The sequence below is a fragment of the Vidua chalybeata genome, chromosome 13 (genome assembly GCF_026979565.1).
Source record: "Vidua chalybeata isolate OUT-0048 chromosome 13, bVidCha1 merged haplotype, whole genome shotgun sequence".
NCBI classification, from domain to species: domain Eukaryota; kingdom Metazoa; phylum Chordata; class Aves; order Passeriformes; family Viduidae; genus Vidua; species Vidua chalybeata.
In genome coordinates, this window is record NC_071542.1 from 17,758,101 (window position 1) to 17,773,730 (window position 15,630).

General features: G+C 45.7%; 1 protein-coding gene across 6 annotated transcripts in view; it reads left to right on the top strand.

Annotated features, from left to right (window-relative positions):
* Positions 1–15,630, top strand: part of ASB7 (ankyrin repeat and SOCS box containing 7) — a 79,671-nt gene that overhangs the window by 55,042 nt on the left and 8,999 nt on the right. For 2 of the 6 annotated variants that reach the window (XR_008433250.1, XR_008433251.1), the window contains 3 exons: positions 12,889–12,928; positions 13,116–13,193; positions 14,030–14,086. The gene's annotated coding sequence lies outside the window, so the exon portion shown is untranslated. Of the gene's footprint in view, positions 1–665; positions 742–12,888; positions 12,929–12,964; positions 13,083–13,115; positions 13,194–13,979; positions 14,087–15,630 lie in introns of those variants that run through there. The other 4 variants (XR_008433249.1, XR_008433254.1, XR_008433255.1 and 1 more) reach the window with 4 other exon arrangements.

A 15,630-nucleotide genomic window follows, 5' to 3' on the forward strand; every position in this document is an offset into this window, starting at 1 on the left:
TGAAAAATTGTCTGCCTTGCCTGGCTTACTTGACACTTTGGCTGTCTCAGAACAGATGGGACAGCATCCAGCTGTGGGAAAGGAAATACATTTAATGTTCATATTGTGGTCATTGAAATGTGAGGGGCACCAACGGGCTCATAAGGAACCATAGAGAAAATCCCCAAAGCCTATCAAAGCCTAGGTTGCATAATTTTGACATAGCAGCACTGCTTGGAGTAGCTGTGCTAAATCTAATGGATGTCCAGGCTGCTCTGCCCTGTCATGAGAGATTAGGTTTGATTAAGACCAGTGTGTTTCAAGAAATCATTTGTCCCTGCAGATCCACGCAGGATGTTCTTGTGGGCTTAAAGGAGAACCTCTGAGGAGGCAGAAAGGTGGTTCTTTCTGGAGGGAGAAAGCATGAGAGGCAGACTGGATTGAAAAGAGGAAAAGGACCCTCAACTCTCCCTAATTTTCATGAATGTTACCAGTAAAAGAGAGTTCTTCTGGTGGAATCAATGTCTTGCTGCCCTGGTGGGTAGGAGCTGCTTTGAGTAGCTTTGGCTTTGTGGTGCTTTTTTGGAAGTATAGAACTGATGCCAAAATAATTCATTGTAAGAAACCTCAAAGGTGAATTAAAAACTGGCTTCATCTGTACCATCCCTTTTCTCTGCCTTCTCCAGGAAGTTTTGGCAATGAGGGCAACATCCAGACCCATGAGATGGCCCTGCAGCATGGAGAGACCCTCCCTCACTGCAGCTCCTGCCAGCCAGGCAGAGTCAATCCCCTGCAGTATTTCACAGCTCCCCTCTTCCTTTTTTCCCCTTCTTTTCACTTAAGAGATGAGCCTGGATTTACCCCTTCCTGACTCTTGATAAAGTTGATCAATGGACCATCTCAGCCATGTGTAGTGGGCAGAACAAAAGCTCCTGAGCATTCAGATCCACCTCCAAACTGCACAGCTTGAGCCCATCTCCACCTTTAGTTACTCCAGACCATTCCCATGTGTCTCTGGGAAAGATGTGTCCCCTCATCTCTGTATCTGCTTAAAAATTCTATCAATTGCCATTTTTCTAAATCCTTCTATCAAAGAAATCCTCTCCCCTCCCTCCTAAATCTCTTGCACTTGGAACTTCAGGGAACAGAGCAGATGCAGTTTGATGCCCTCATCCAAACTAATGATTTGTTTCTGGCCGAGAACACGTTACCATCAAGGGGTTTTAATATTCTGCAGAATTTAGTGGAGGCCAATAGAGTAGGAGGGGGGTTAGATGCTCTGCCTTTGCCAAGATGTTTATGCAGCAGGAATGTTATTTATGTAAATCTGGAAGCACTCTTGAAGCGATAGCCTCGTTCTTGCATCTCAGACTTTTTTCATTAAGTCATTGATCTTCCTTCAAAAAAAAATTTTTTTAAAGAAAAAAATCCCTCTGAAAACCTAAAACTCGAGCATGAAAAGTACTTGGGGAAAAATATTTACTGCATAGCTGCTCCAAGCTACCCACATTATACAGACCACTGCAATTCCTGAAGAATGCTGGAGTAACAACTGCTGGATTTGGGATTTCACACATCCGCTTCCCTCTTCCCCAGCTGCTTCCTTTCTCCTTCTAAATGAAGTTATTGCCTGGTCCAGCATCTCACTGTCCTCTTTAGGGTGAGCCTGTTTCACCTAAACAAGCCATGTACACACACTAAATTAAAATATGAAATATAGGAAGTCCTGATGCCTGGAGTATGTGCACAGGGGATGAGCACCATCCTCATCTCCAAGCTGTTCCTTTCTCACCACCACAAGGCCCTGCAGAGACCATGCTTCTTGCAGGAAGCAAACAGATTCTGGCACAACTCAGTTTGTACTCCTGGCTTTTTTTTTTTTTTTTTTCTTTCTTAAGATGTGCTCTCCTTGTAAAGTTTTTAACATTTTATAAATTTCCTCCCTGTACATAACTGCTGCTCACTGCTTTGTCTGTTAAAACCCAGAAAGTAACAGGAAAGTTTATCAGGATAGATTGGAGGGCACAAGGTGGACTCCTGTGCATGTTTTTTGTTGCAGGGGAAATCAGGCCAAAGTGTCAGAGCAGGGCAGCCTTGGCCCTCTGAGTGCTCATTGAGTTATCCATGTGACATGTGTATATCCATATATATGGATATCCATGAGGAGACAGGGATATAAACCAAATGGGGTGGTGGCAGGTAGAGAAGACCTGGATGAAATGTTGCTCAGAGGCCAGGGTGTGTGTGAAGCTTCACAAATTCAGTCTCAGCTGCCTTCCCTGGACTGACAGGGATAAACAACTTGCAGGAGCACTTCTCCAGAGCCCATTATCCATCCTGAAGAGGTTTAAAAAATATTTCCAAAAAAGGCTAGTGGCAATTTTGGATCATTCTATCAGCAAAGCTGGTGATGCTGTGACCTGCTCACTGCACCTTCAAGTGCCCAGTGAAATTCCCACTGCACAGAAGACTGTCCCTGGGCAGAATTGTTCTGCATACTGTGGAAGTCAGGAGCTGGAGAGAAGTGGATGCTGTGTTTCAGGTATTTGAATGAGATGATTTCCACCTAAGAACTGTTAACCTGTGTTCTGCAGCCAGCAGACACTGGTGCTGTATGTTGATACAGTGTGTGGGAGGAAGCAGCAAGTCTGACAAACAGCACATTCCTGAAAACCAGTAACATGATGAAGCACTGGTGGATGGAAGGGAGCAAGGACTGGAATACCCTGGGAAATAACACTGATCAATAATGTCAGCTTCTCAGGTCAGAGTGGAGTTTAGTCCACACAACTCTGATTCCTGATTTATTGGGAAATTCTTCCTTGGAGCGTAATTCCTGTGACTCCATGCAGATAGTTCATCTCACTTATCTTTTGGGGATTTGCATTATCTGCACCAGCAGCAGAATTTGACCATATCTGATCCTCTCAGAACCCAAGCCAACCCAATGGCAAAATATAAACATCTGCCTGGAAACTATTTTTGCAGGGCATATATGGTAATGATGGGGATCCAAAGGCAGCAGAAATGTACCTACAGATAGCACTGTGAGCATCCCAGACCACATCTTCTGCCTGTTGCTCATGAATTCTTCCAAGTATAGCACATTTGTGAAGCTCACAGCAGTAGCAAAGACAGTGAAAAAAAAAACTGTGACAACAAGCCAAGTATTAATGCTTTTATAACCCAGCAACCCAGGCAACAGCAACAGGAGTTGTTTTATAGTCAGCACCTGACTGCAACAAGGCCATCAACATCCAAGCCTGTCCAAAGCTGAGAGAGAACAGGGAAACATCTTGGATCCCCCATTAATTAACCCTCTGTGTTTTGTGGTTTTGCATCCCAAGGCTTTACTTTCAGCACAGGAGGACAGGAGTGCTGTGGGCCAGACCCATGGAGGTTGGCAGATCACACCAGATGTGCAGCTGCCTTTAAGCTCCAGCCATAGAGCTAAAATTAGCTTTTAGAAAAGAATGTTAAAAGCAACCAAGATGCATTTTTTATAGCACTTTTTTTTTTGTCATGTATTTTGTTGGGGCTTTTTCTTCTAATAGCAGGTATGAGACCAATTATCTCCATTTTCTCTGAGCAGTTGTTACTGAGGTTTATTAACATCTGGAGTTTGACCTGGACCATCACTGTGTGGCACTGGTAGCAAACAGGATTATGATGTGGCAAGGGGACATTCTTATGTGCATAAAGAATTCTTGGACTCCTTCCTGCTAGGGATGCTTGGATCCCTCAGAGATGGGTGTGGGGTTTATGAGGAGGGGGAGGAGGGGTTACTTGCTGGTTTTTGAGTCTCGATGGGTAACACCCTACCCGTGGGGCAAATAGCAGGCAAATCAGAACCAGGAAGTGATGTGGCACATGCACATGAAAAATGATGGGTGGGGAATGCTAACCAAACTCAAAAGGAACTTGGGATAGGTGCCAGGTTGTGCTCTGGTTCAAGCCCTTTGCTTGGCTCCTAGCTCATCTCAACTCAGTGGCCCACTCAGTAAAACCCATCTCTCTCAGATGCAGCGAGGGGCAGGAAGTCTCTGGTTGTTTTTGTTTCGAAATCCAGTTTGGACTGGGACGTGCTGGGGACCGTCCCTTGGACAATTGATTACTCATGGCTCCTGCATTGCTCAGCACCTTCCAATTCCCTCTCAGGCCCTTCATCTCGAGAGCAGCTCCTGCCATGTGCTCCTGATGTGATGGCAAAGGCTGATCAGCCATGCCTGGTGAGCTCAGTGCAGTCCAACAGCAGGGAATGGCCCCAGGAGCTCAGCCAGCAGCTCTAGCCCTTCACAGGCTTGAAGGGAAATCTGGAAGTGGCTAGGCTTGGAATATCACTGAGGACACCTGCTGCCCTCACTGGTCATTAAACTTCATAGTTCCTCCTGACGTGCAACTTTCACTCCAGTGTGGCTCCCTGGCCTTCATAGCAGGGTGTCCTTCAGATCCCCAGTAGTGCCAGCCTCCTGTGCCAGTTTAGCCACGATCATGGAAGATCCAGGTTTGAGGGGATGGTAGATGCCAGGTGTATTTATACAACTCTGCTTATGAGCCCTGAAATCAATCAGTGCTGGATCACAGCTTTTCGAGCTCCTTCATCTGGGAAATCCTGACATCACCATGGGATGACCAGAGCACAGCAATGATCAAACCCTGCATCCTCTCCTGAGACACTGGGATTCAGGAGGACCTGGAAGAGATGCAGGAGGAGGATTCCTAGATTTCACATGAGATCCAGTCCCAGCTTTATGGACCTACCACATCATGTGAAAGGTGCTAAGTGACCACAGCATGAGCCAGGGTTTATCTTCTGAAGACAATTATTCATTAGAAGGAAAGACTGTGGATTAAAGAATGTCCTTCAAGAAATGCTGAGCATCTGAGCCCAGGCAAGATATGATTTGATGAAATAATTAAGAAAACATGCCTGGTTTCCTTCAATGAAACATGCAAGCCATCTCTAAATGCTCATTTGTTACGTAGAGATTTTACTGCCTGGATTCTAATTTTTCACAGCTGTAAACAGAAGACAAAGGGTGGTGGAAAAAAACCAGTCCTAAGTAGGAAGGAAGAGGTGTGTGATCAGAAAACCTTTGGCAAGTTAAGAGGATTAAGAAAGGCCCCAATGTTCTGATTTTAAGTTCTCTGAGTTGGACTAACATCATGGATTAAATTTGGGTGGTTAAGAGGAAGAAAATACCTCATTAAAAAGAAGCAATTGGGTTTAAAGTTGTTGTAAGACAATGGCTGAAACAGCTCAACTGGAATGGTCTCGCTTGCTTAATTCTGGGGTTTTGTGTGTGTGTTTTAATGCCCTCCCCCACCTCTTCACTCCCACCCTAAAAAGCCTGCAGGGTTTGCCTTAAAATATATTACTTTCATTCCTTCTGCCCTATTGGTATTGCTGTATTTGGGATATGTTGAGCTCAGTGAAGCTGGGCTGGTGTCAGGAAATCTTTGGAATGGGCACTGTGAATGCTGAAAATTGGCACTGGAAAAATAAGAGTCCAGTCTTATTTTTATCCAATTATTTCAAGTCCACATCTTCCTTTAAAAAAAAAAAAAGGATTTTTACACCCTTCTTCTTTGCAAGGTAGTAAACTAATGGTAATTAAGGAGATGATCACTGCAGTGGGATTAAACTCTGCAGGTGAGGAGGAGACTAAGGGCTAAATGCTGCCATCCCTTTCCCAGCTTTCTGAAAACACCCACCAGCAAAATCGTGGGAAAATTGGAGGAGTATTTATGAGGAAAAGCAGAATAAATACGGACCTGAAAGAGCCGGAGCAAGCAAGGTCAGCGTGGCTAGAAGGCAGCCAGGAGGCTGTAGGGTAGTAAACAGCCAAGCAAAAACCAAAAACCTTCCTGTGTCTGTGATCCCCTTTCCTGAGAAATCACCTGGGAACCACTTAATGCTGGTGGAAGGTTCCTGTGGCAAGGTTAGCCCTGATTTAAAGCTCTCAGGTGGCTCCTTGAGAAATGTTTACTTGCTCTTGGAAGCCAACAGGAGAAGAGTACCATGGCTTGGGCAGGTGTGAGTCCTGTTGGCATCCTACTACGTGGAGCTCCGTCCAAGGAGGAGATCAGTCCAAGAGGATGTCAGAAGGTGCCATAACCCTCCTTGGTTAAGCAGTTTTGGGTTGGAAGGGGATGTGTGTGCTCTTCCCATTGACACACGTGAACCCTCTTCCCTTGGACCATCTCCGTGTCACCTCGGCTGCTTCCTCCTGCTCCTGCCCTCCAACCAGGCAGGCTTTTTTCATTTTCACACTGGAGGCAGCTCAGTTCCTCCGAGAGCAGCTCCCTCAGCCATAGCATCTTGCCAATGGAAAAAGTGACACTAAAAATAAACTTGTTTCAGAAAGAAGCAAAGGCAGCTTCCAAAAATTCCCAACTAAAGAGGAAAAAAAGAAAGTAAACCACCACCACCCCAGTCTAGACAGCTGCACTAGGTGGAGGCAGTAACAACCAAAAGGAATAAATTAAACTGTGGTTAAGGGGAGAATTTGTCTCCCCTGATTGCAAGACAAAAGAAACCCAACTCCTTGTTTGCAGAAAGAGATGTTTGGGAATTTCTCAGGCCAGCTGAGGGCCTATTAGAGTGATGTGAACTGGAAATGGAGCTGAGGGCTCTGGCTGGTTGCACGACCCAGCTCCGGACCACACACAACACGCGAGGCTTTGAGGAGGCAGTGAGTAGTGGTAGGTGGCAAAGCCATCTGTTACTGCACTGAGGAGCAAAACGGGCTTGGGCTGCGCAGCCTCGGCGCCGTCAGCGGTGACAAGGGCAGGAGAACGTGTCCCTCTCTCCTTCCAGATGTCTTGAGCTGCTTCTCAAGCTGCCCAGCAGCTGTAGCTGCACCGTAATTGGTGGATGTGAGTTGTGACCCTGGTCTGAAAATCCATGGGGTGATGGATTCCTCTTTTTTATCCTTCCAGTCGTGATCGAACCAAAGGTTGGGTCCTGCCCATGCTCTGGGTGGATTTTTCTTGTTCACTTTTGGGTTATTCCTGCTCAACTGACAGAGGTTTGTGCTTTCTGTGTCCCAAAGCTTACCTGTATGTGCTCGTGCCACACAAATTTTTACTCCTTCACTTGATTTGGAGTGGGCAGGGTTTCATCCTGTCTGAGTGCTCGTGGACACTCCAGTGGGAAAACTTTACCGTATTTGTTTATTTTTTAATGTCTAAGGGGGCAACTAAAAATTCACCTAAAGAGACATCATGGTCATTTTCTCAGTTCTATTTCTCCTCTTAATGAACTTTGTTGTTGGTTTGTGAACGATCTGTGATGTAAAAATGAAATATCTATTCCAGAGTGGGCATTAAAACAAAATAATGGAAAGAAAATCTAAATGTTTTGGATTTAGGAACTGTACCTGGGCCTGGGCTGGGCATTGGTTCCCATCCCATATCAAATGTAGCAGAGGGAGGACCTGCAGGGTATCACACTTCTTGCCCTCTGTCTTGGCCATGGGCAGCTGACATAAAAACAGGGCCAGCCCACCTGCCCTTAGTCATTAAGGGTCCCTTGGCATTTGATAAAAGCCTCAATGTTTGCTCCAGTGTCCAGCCTGAATTCCACTTTGCTTATTAAGATTTTTCCTACATCTCATCTCATCTCATCTCATCTCATTTCCTACAAACTCATCTCATGATTTCAGCTGAAACCCAGATTTTCCTTTTGCTTTTCCACAGCCTCGCACTGCAGAGGGGCTGCATTTCAGTGGTAGACAAATCATGGGGAGTTTTGGTACAACCAGTTAGTAAAATAGCTTAAAAATGCTGACAACCAGCTGGAAAAAAGGGTCTGTAGTTGGCTTATTTATTCACTGCCTGGAAGTTTCCTTTTAAAGTTGAATTATTGATTAAAAGTGGGTTGTTTGGGGTTTTTTAAGGTACTAGCTGTTTACAACCAGACATGTAGAGCCAATAAAATCCCAGCACCTTGGCACAGCAGGAATTTGGTGTCAAATCAAACCTGTTTGAGAACCCAGGGGCTGTGGTGGTGTTTCCAAGTCCCAGTGAGGGCATTGCTGGCACAAGAGGCAGTTGGAGAGTTTAAATTCACAGAGTTTGATGCTCAGGGAGGTTTGGTGAAGTGTCCCTAGTCATGGGCTTGGTTCTGGTGAGTGGTCTGGATTTTTTTGCCTGGGATGTGGTAACACCTCAGAAATGGGGTGAGTTGGCTTGGGCTTGTCTTCTTCCTGTGCCAGGCAGGTTTAACCAGCCATGCTGGGGGTTTTGCCTGCTTTCCCAAGGAAATGAGCCTGATATGAACACGTCATCTCCATCAGTCCAGGTTCTTTTTCCCTTGTGAGACTTTCTGCATTTCCTGCAAAATAACTGCTGGTTTTGTGAGAGCCATGGAGTGAGGTGAGAGGTCCATGTACCATCCCACCAAGGGACCAGCTGTTGCTGCATCCTGGTATGAGACTCCAGACAGACAGGGAACACTGTTGGTGCTTCAGCAAAAGAAGATTTACTTAGGATTTGCTTCTACTTTGGCATGAAGTGACCTGAGATGCACAGCCACAGAAAATCCCTGCCTCAACAAGTGCCACTGCTGACAGGAACGCTTGGATTAAGTATTTATGGCTACCTGGAAGGAGCCAGGCTGCTGAGGGCACACCTGGACATCACCAACCCAAGTTATTTGGTGTAAAGGGGAGCCCAGGACAATCCCAGGGATAATAAATCCACCCTGTGCAAAGAGAGAATGAACGGCGGGAGCTGTTTGCGCTGCAAACACTGAACAGCCCTGGGAGCTCAGCCCTGGCTCAGCCACAGCCTCCCCTGCCCCAGCCACGGGCACCAGGCAGCCCAGACATGCTGGAGGTGGATAATCATCAGGATGGGTCTGTGTGAGCAGGGGATAAAAGGCATCGTGCCACTGCTCTCCCACCTGATCTGCTTCCTCCTCCCCAGCCCCTTTTGATGTTTGCTTTCACAGCCATTTCTTACAATGTGAAATTCATCCTGGGTTTAATGGTTTGGGGATGATGTGGTTTTTCAGATTAACAGAACAAGGATGTAGAGCTCTGAAAGATGTCTCTGCTCTTTATCAGCTATTTCTTTCAAGTACAAAATGCTTTTTCTTTCCCTTTTTGTTCTGCAAAGGTGGATTCTTCCCCTGCCCTGTTTACTAATTAAAATTTAGTTGGTAAAGAATAAGCATATTGTCCCTGCCAGGGTTTGATCTATTGTTATTAGGGCTCTGTGTTGTTACAGATGAGATCAAAGAATTTAATTTATGATGGGTGGATAGGTCAAGTTCAGTCGTCTGAAGCGAGTGCAGGGCAGAAAGCACAGTCAGACAATGATGTCTTAAGCAGCTGCCCAAGCAATGAGTTCTTCCTTGTAATACAGCCCCACTTTCTCCAGTTTTGACTCAAGAAAGTCAAGCTGTCCTCTGGATATAAATATTTGAGGACAGCTGGATGCAGTATGAGAAGCCCCCTCTGCCTTCTCTTGCTACAATATCAACACCACCCGAGGAATCCGTGCTTCAAGATAAAGGAAAATCCTGGGATCATGACTGAGTGTTTCAGCCATCCCAGTTCACAGGTCTGCATTGTGTCTGAGTGCCTGCTGCAACTTCCTATGATATTTTTAATGTGATTTTAAAACATCCCTTGAGCTCACAGCAAGGATCTCTAATTAAGACCTAAAGTTGATGCTGCAAAGCCTTAGTCACACCCTAATAACAAAAGGGGAATGGGATGGGAGGTGAACAAATTTATTGGGTCTGCTTATGGTCTCTAGCTGCAATATTTTCCTTGAACTGTGCTCAAAGAGGAATGGGTTGGATTATTTCCATTTCATCTTTATTTATTGCACATCAGTGTGCAGTGCTGTTGTGAAACCAAGCAAGACACCCACCTCTCCCCTATGCCTATGGAAACCATGAGGACTGGCCTGGGATGAGTGACTGGGGAGCAGTTTCTGGGCTCTGTTATTGGGACATGTCTGTGAATGCATGGCTCACATAGCTGGATACGTGGGGTGTGCTCTCCCTGTGTTCTGCCCAGCTGGAGCTGGAAGCTGTTTTGGGTGGGAACAACATCCCCCTGTGTCTGTCTGGAGAGCACTCAGCACACCATGGGCTGGTGGAAGAGGCAGGACAGCTTGGGGCTCTGGCTCTGCCTGGGATGGAGCAGCAGGAGGTCCCCTGTCAGCTCCAGCCCTGGGCTTTGCCTCTCTGTGCTCATTTCTCTGTCCCACCAAGTGCTGTGGCTTCTCTGGGCCAGGCAAACAAGGCAGCAAAGCTGAGGCCTTTGTGTAAGAGCCAAATGCAAAATGTCACCAGTTTGAAACAACACAATCCCTTTCCCTGACCTGCTTCATGGAAAATGAGGAAACAATGTCAGGGTTCCATGGAGGGGTTTCTGTGTGTGAGCACCTCCCTGCCCTGATGTGGTCACTCTCTCAAAGGGTCCATGTTTTCCCTGCTCAAGATTTGGGTTTTACAAATGTCCCCATCTAAAGCCCCCAGGGTGCCTTCTCCCTCACAGGGCTTCTGCTCCAGGTCCCTGTGCCTTGGCTGCTGTTTCTTGTTCAGTTTGGTGGTAGTTTGAGCTTGTAATGCATCTTTTTTCTCTCTGTCCACTCCTACTCCCAGGCTGCAGCCTCCCTTCCTCAGTTGTACCTGGCATTGTGGCCACGATCAGGAAACTGATCTGGCACTAAAAGAAAAAAAAATAGTGGAAGTTTCTCATAAATTGGGATGGGTTTATTTGTTTATTTTGAGGGGAGGGCAGTTCCTCAGGCTGGCTCAGAGTGTGGTCACACAGAGAGCAGGGGATGCTCAGGGGGTACCTGCATCTCAGCAGGTGCCCTGTGTGGTACAGAAACACTTTCCTCCAGTGGCTGGTCAGAGGAGTCAGAGGATTGGCAGTGGCATTTCAGCTGTAGCAACACAACTGAAATACATTCAGATCCTGGTGACACCCTTGGATCCTGATTTGCCCTTTTCAGTGACTTTTTCTTTCTTTGACATTGAGAGTCAAGCTCTGTGAGCTGGAAGTGCAGCTGCACAACCCCACACTGCTGCTTCGGTTTGGGAAAGGTTTGGTCAGGGCTGTTCTCCTGTTGCTTTCCATTTTCTCAGTCATCCATTCCTTGACTGATATTCCACAGCTGTAACAGGGCAATGTTGGAAGAGGTGATCCTCTCAGGGCATTTTTTTAACCCAGGGAGAAGCTGTAAATATGTGATACCTCAGCATGCCCTTGTAAATCTTGCAGCCCACGGGCTGGATCCAAGAAGCTCCCACAGTCTGGACCAGCCTCAGGGATGCTCACACACATCGTGTTGCTCATCCAAACCCCAACCCCAACACTCTTAAAATTTTCTCATTATGGCTCTGACTTCCAGTCAGCTTGGAAGCTTTAAAAGGGGAACTGGTGGGTGGTACAGTGTCTGTCTTAGTGTCTTCCTTGCACTTACTGCCTTTTCCTTTCTGGAATAAAAGCTTCAGTTTTATTTCTCATGACTTTACGATGCATCATCTTGGAAATCAATCTTCCCCTTCAATTTTCTTAATAATGCTGTCAAAAGTCATCAGCTAGAAAGCATTCGGTGGGGAATGCAAGAAAACTTTTCAAATTTCTCCATGATGAGCAAAAGGGACAAAGAAAATCTTTTACAACTTAGTTTCTCTGTCTCAGTAAAATAAAAACAGCCCCCAGAGAGGCATTAGTAACTGTTGAGAACCAGTATTTACATGTAGTAATTTATCTTCATGTTTATAAAAACCACAATTAAATATTATTTTTTTAAAAAATCTTCAGAAAATTATAATTAGAGATCTGTGGCCAAATTTTTCAGGGAGGGAGTTAAAAATTATTTTTCCTAAAAAGGCTTTTTAATGTCTAGGGATTTGTGTTTGTTTCTGTTGACTAATCTATAAAGTAAACTGCCCGGGCCCTGAGGTGACTCACGGGCTGTGCAGATGGTGAGATTTGCTCTGGGCTCTCCACGTTCCTCCAGGAGGAGGAAGAGCTGGTTCCACCTCCTCATCCCCTGCTGCAAAGCCAGAGGGTGTGTGAAAACCCCTCCTGGAGACCCAGCTGTGGGAATCCTGGGGTTTCCAGGCAATTACATTTTTGGGAAGCTTGTGCTCTGACCCAATGTGAATGAACTGGGATGAGCTGGGGGCTTCTGGAGGCTGCCAAGGTGGGAGCCAAGGGAGGATGTGGCTGTGGGGGAGCAGAGCAGCTCCTGGAGGACAAAGCTGGCTCTTCTCAGTCTCACCTCACTTAACTTGCATTGCCCAGAAAGACATGGAGGGGCTGGAGCATGTCCAGGGAAGGAAACAGGGCTGGGAAGGGTCTGGAGCCCCAGGAGCAGCTGAGAAAAGGAGGCTCAGGGGGGACCTTGTGGCTCTGCACAGCTCCTGACAGGAGGGGACAGCCGGGGGGGTCGGGCTGGGAACAGGGAACAGGGACAGGAGGAGAGGGAACGGCCTCAAGTTTCACCAGGGGAAATTGAGGTTGGATATCAGGGAAATATTCTTCACCAAAAGGGCTGTCCAGCACTGGAGCAGGCTGCCCAGGGCAGTGGTGGGATCACCATCCTTGCAGGGGTTTAAAAGCTGTATGGATGTGGCACTTGAGGACATGGGTTACTGGTGGCCTTGGCCATGGTTGGACTCAATAACCTTAAAGAATTTTCCCAGCCTTAAAAGGTCTATGATCTTCTCCAACTTAAATGGTTCTCTGATTCTTGTGGGCAGGCCAAGGGGAGCTGAGCTCTGTCTCAGTAATGAACTCTGACTGTCCAGGAAAGCATTTATTTTTACAAAATTAAAAAGAGGGAGGGGTGGGGGAAATAAATGGATCTGTTTATAGGTGTATAAAAAAGGCAGAAAAGTTAATGCTAACATGCATTTATTCACTTTCCCAGAGCCAAAACATTTGCAGGATGGTAATCCAGAGCACAGGTGGTAAGTGATCAATACCTTTATTTACATTTTTTTAAGGAATGGCAGGACATGGAGGAGGTGAATGTATAGCAGCCCTATAAACACATTATATTCGTGTGTGGATGCTGTGGGCATTGTATTGCAAAGACTTCAGGAGTCCAACTCTGCAAGTCAGGTAAATATGATGGTTTTTTGGTTTTTTTTTCAGTACACAAGCAGTTTTCAGAGCACTGGACTGGACACCAGACAGCAAATCTCAAGAGTTTTCTCCATATTCCCCAAACTGGTAACGACACTGAACTTTTTTTTAGTCTAAATAGCAGAGTCCCCCCCCTGCCATATGCAAAATCAGCCCCCATCCAAACCCACATTATGTCACAGCCATCCAAATGCCACCTGAAAATCAGCTTGAGCAAATCTGTCTTGGTCTGGGTGTAGTGAAAATCTTTGGGGAAAATCATTCCAAAATGCGAAGGATTTCCTGTTGTTTTTACTGACAATATCTGCCTTAAAATGGAGTGAGCTCTGGCGTGGGTCTCTCCCTCTTCCAGCTGTGGGGTTATGGCACGAGCATGGAGGCCCAGTCCCAGGTGGGAACACTGCAAGGAGTGGTTTGATGGGAGCACAGGGGTGGCCTGGCAGTGGGTGATACCACAGGGAGAAGTGGTTGAGCCAGGGAAGGGTCTGAATGCTTCAACTGCAAATATGCTTAATGTTCTGTGCTTTGGAGAGAATTTCCTAGGATTTTCATTCATCAGTTTGCCTGGTTTTTAATGGGAATGGGGGTTGTTACCTCACTGTTCTGGGCTCAGGCTGATGGAGGGCACTGGGCTCAACCACTGCTGTGGTTGAGGCTTCACCAGTAATCTCTGCCTGGAGCTGGAGGATGCTACAAACACTGCCTGGTCTTGTGAGATGGGCAAATGCTTTATTTTCCCTCTGTTTTATGAATTTCCTTAATGTGTGTTGATGCTATATGTTATTAAAATCGATGACCTCCTTCACTCATTTCCTCTGCTCTGGACTCAATTACTTTTCATCTTTTTCTTTTCTTTTTTTTTTTTTTTTTAAGTAAGTTGAAGCTGATATGAGAGAAATAATATCCAATCTCTATTTCTAAAGATACAGGACCAGTCTGTCAGGCTGTTGGCACAAAACAACATTTGTTTTATTGTTGGGGTAAGTAAATAAGAACAAGAAGTCTTAAGTATTGGCATATGTTGATACTTGGCCAAAAGGGTCTCTAAACAATACATTTTCTATTCATTCCAGAAACCTCATACTCTGTTATTTCTCATTTAATGCTGTTGGCAAATACCCATGTCACCATCTAATTCTGACTGTAGTTCAACTTTTTTAGTGCAAAGCTAATCCTCATTATAGCTGTAAACATGTGTTTCATTTGGCCTTGTGTTCATGTGCTAAAGTGACAAAGGCAATCGAGGGTTTCTATCAGGACTGGAGATGTACAGGTAAGAGTTTTGTTCAATCTGCTTCATCTTTCACACAGTGACAATCAGCCCAGTTGCTTAATAGGGAAGAATGTTTTTATAAGCCTCTCTGTACTCTCTGTTTCCTGCTCTGCACCTTTTTTCAGATAAGTGGGACAGACCAGTGAGAAAAAGAGCAAGTGAATATAAATAATCACAAAAGCCATCAGGATCTGGTGTAGCAGCTCTGTGTGTGTCTCCTACATCTTTATTTGCTCTTCAGACACTGATATGTTTTAACTCTTTTCATGGAATGTTTTGGGTTGAAAGGGACCTCAAAGATCATCTTGTTCCAACTCCCTGTCACGGGAAGGGACACTTCCACTAGACAAAGTTGCTCCAAGCCCTGTCCAACCTGGCCCTGAAAATTGCCAGGGATGGGGAAGCCACAGCTTCTCTGTCCAGCCTGGAGAGTGACTTTTCAAATGTGGTTATTTCAACATGTCTCAGTTTTCATGGAGATTTACAAATTCAGTCTTTATTGAGACCCTACTCAAAGTGACTCTGCTCTAAAATAGGACCTCTTGTAAGGGGGTTCACAAACCAGCAGCCCTAAAGTCAAAATTCACTTTCAGGTAATTTGATGTAGTAGTTTTTAATAGCAAAATTCAGCCTGACTTCCCTGCCCCTAACAGAGCACATGACAAACTGTTTATCAAAATAATCTGGCTCATGGAAGCCTGGCTGTGACTACCACTGAGATTTAAATGTTGTCACCAAACTCCTTAAAATGCAGCATCATAAAAACAGCAGAAACCCCTGAGCCTTCAGACTTGAGTCAAGTAGGACCAGACCTGGTTTCTCTATGATTTCTTTCATTAGGATGGAATAGAGTAGGGTGGAGTGGAATATTTTTAGTTGAATGGGACCTACAATCATCTACTCTGGCTGCATCATCTAGGCCAACAATTCAAATTATTCCACTGAAGCTCCTGGTTGAAGTGTAGTTTTGTGTTGGCTCGTTTACTAAGTTCTGCCAAGTTAAAGCTCCTGGGAATAGGTCAAACAGAGGGAGGAGCTTGGGACACAAGGTGGAGGCAGAGATTTTATTCATTTCTGGCTGTGGTCTGCAGTGGGATGGGTTCTGCTTGGTGGTGGCAAAGGGTTCCCACCCTAGAGCAGTAGTGCTCGAATACAAAATCTCCTGAGATTTTGACAGAGCCCATCTGCTCGGACTGGGATGAGCAGCACATCTTCAGCAGCTGGCAACTCAGTCAGAGTTTGTCTCTGCTT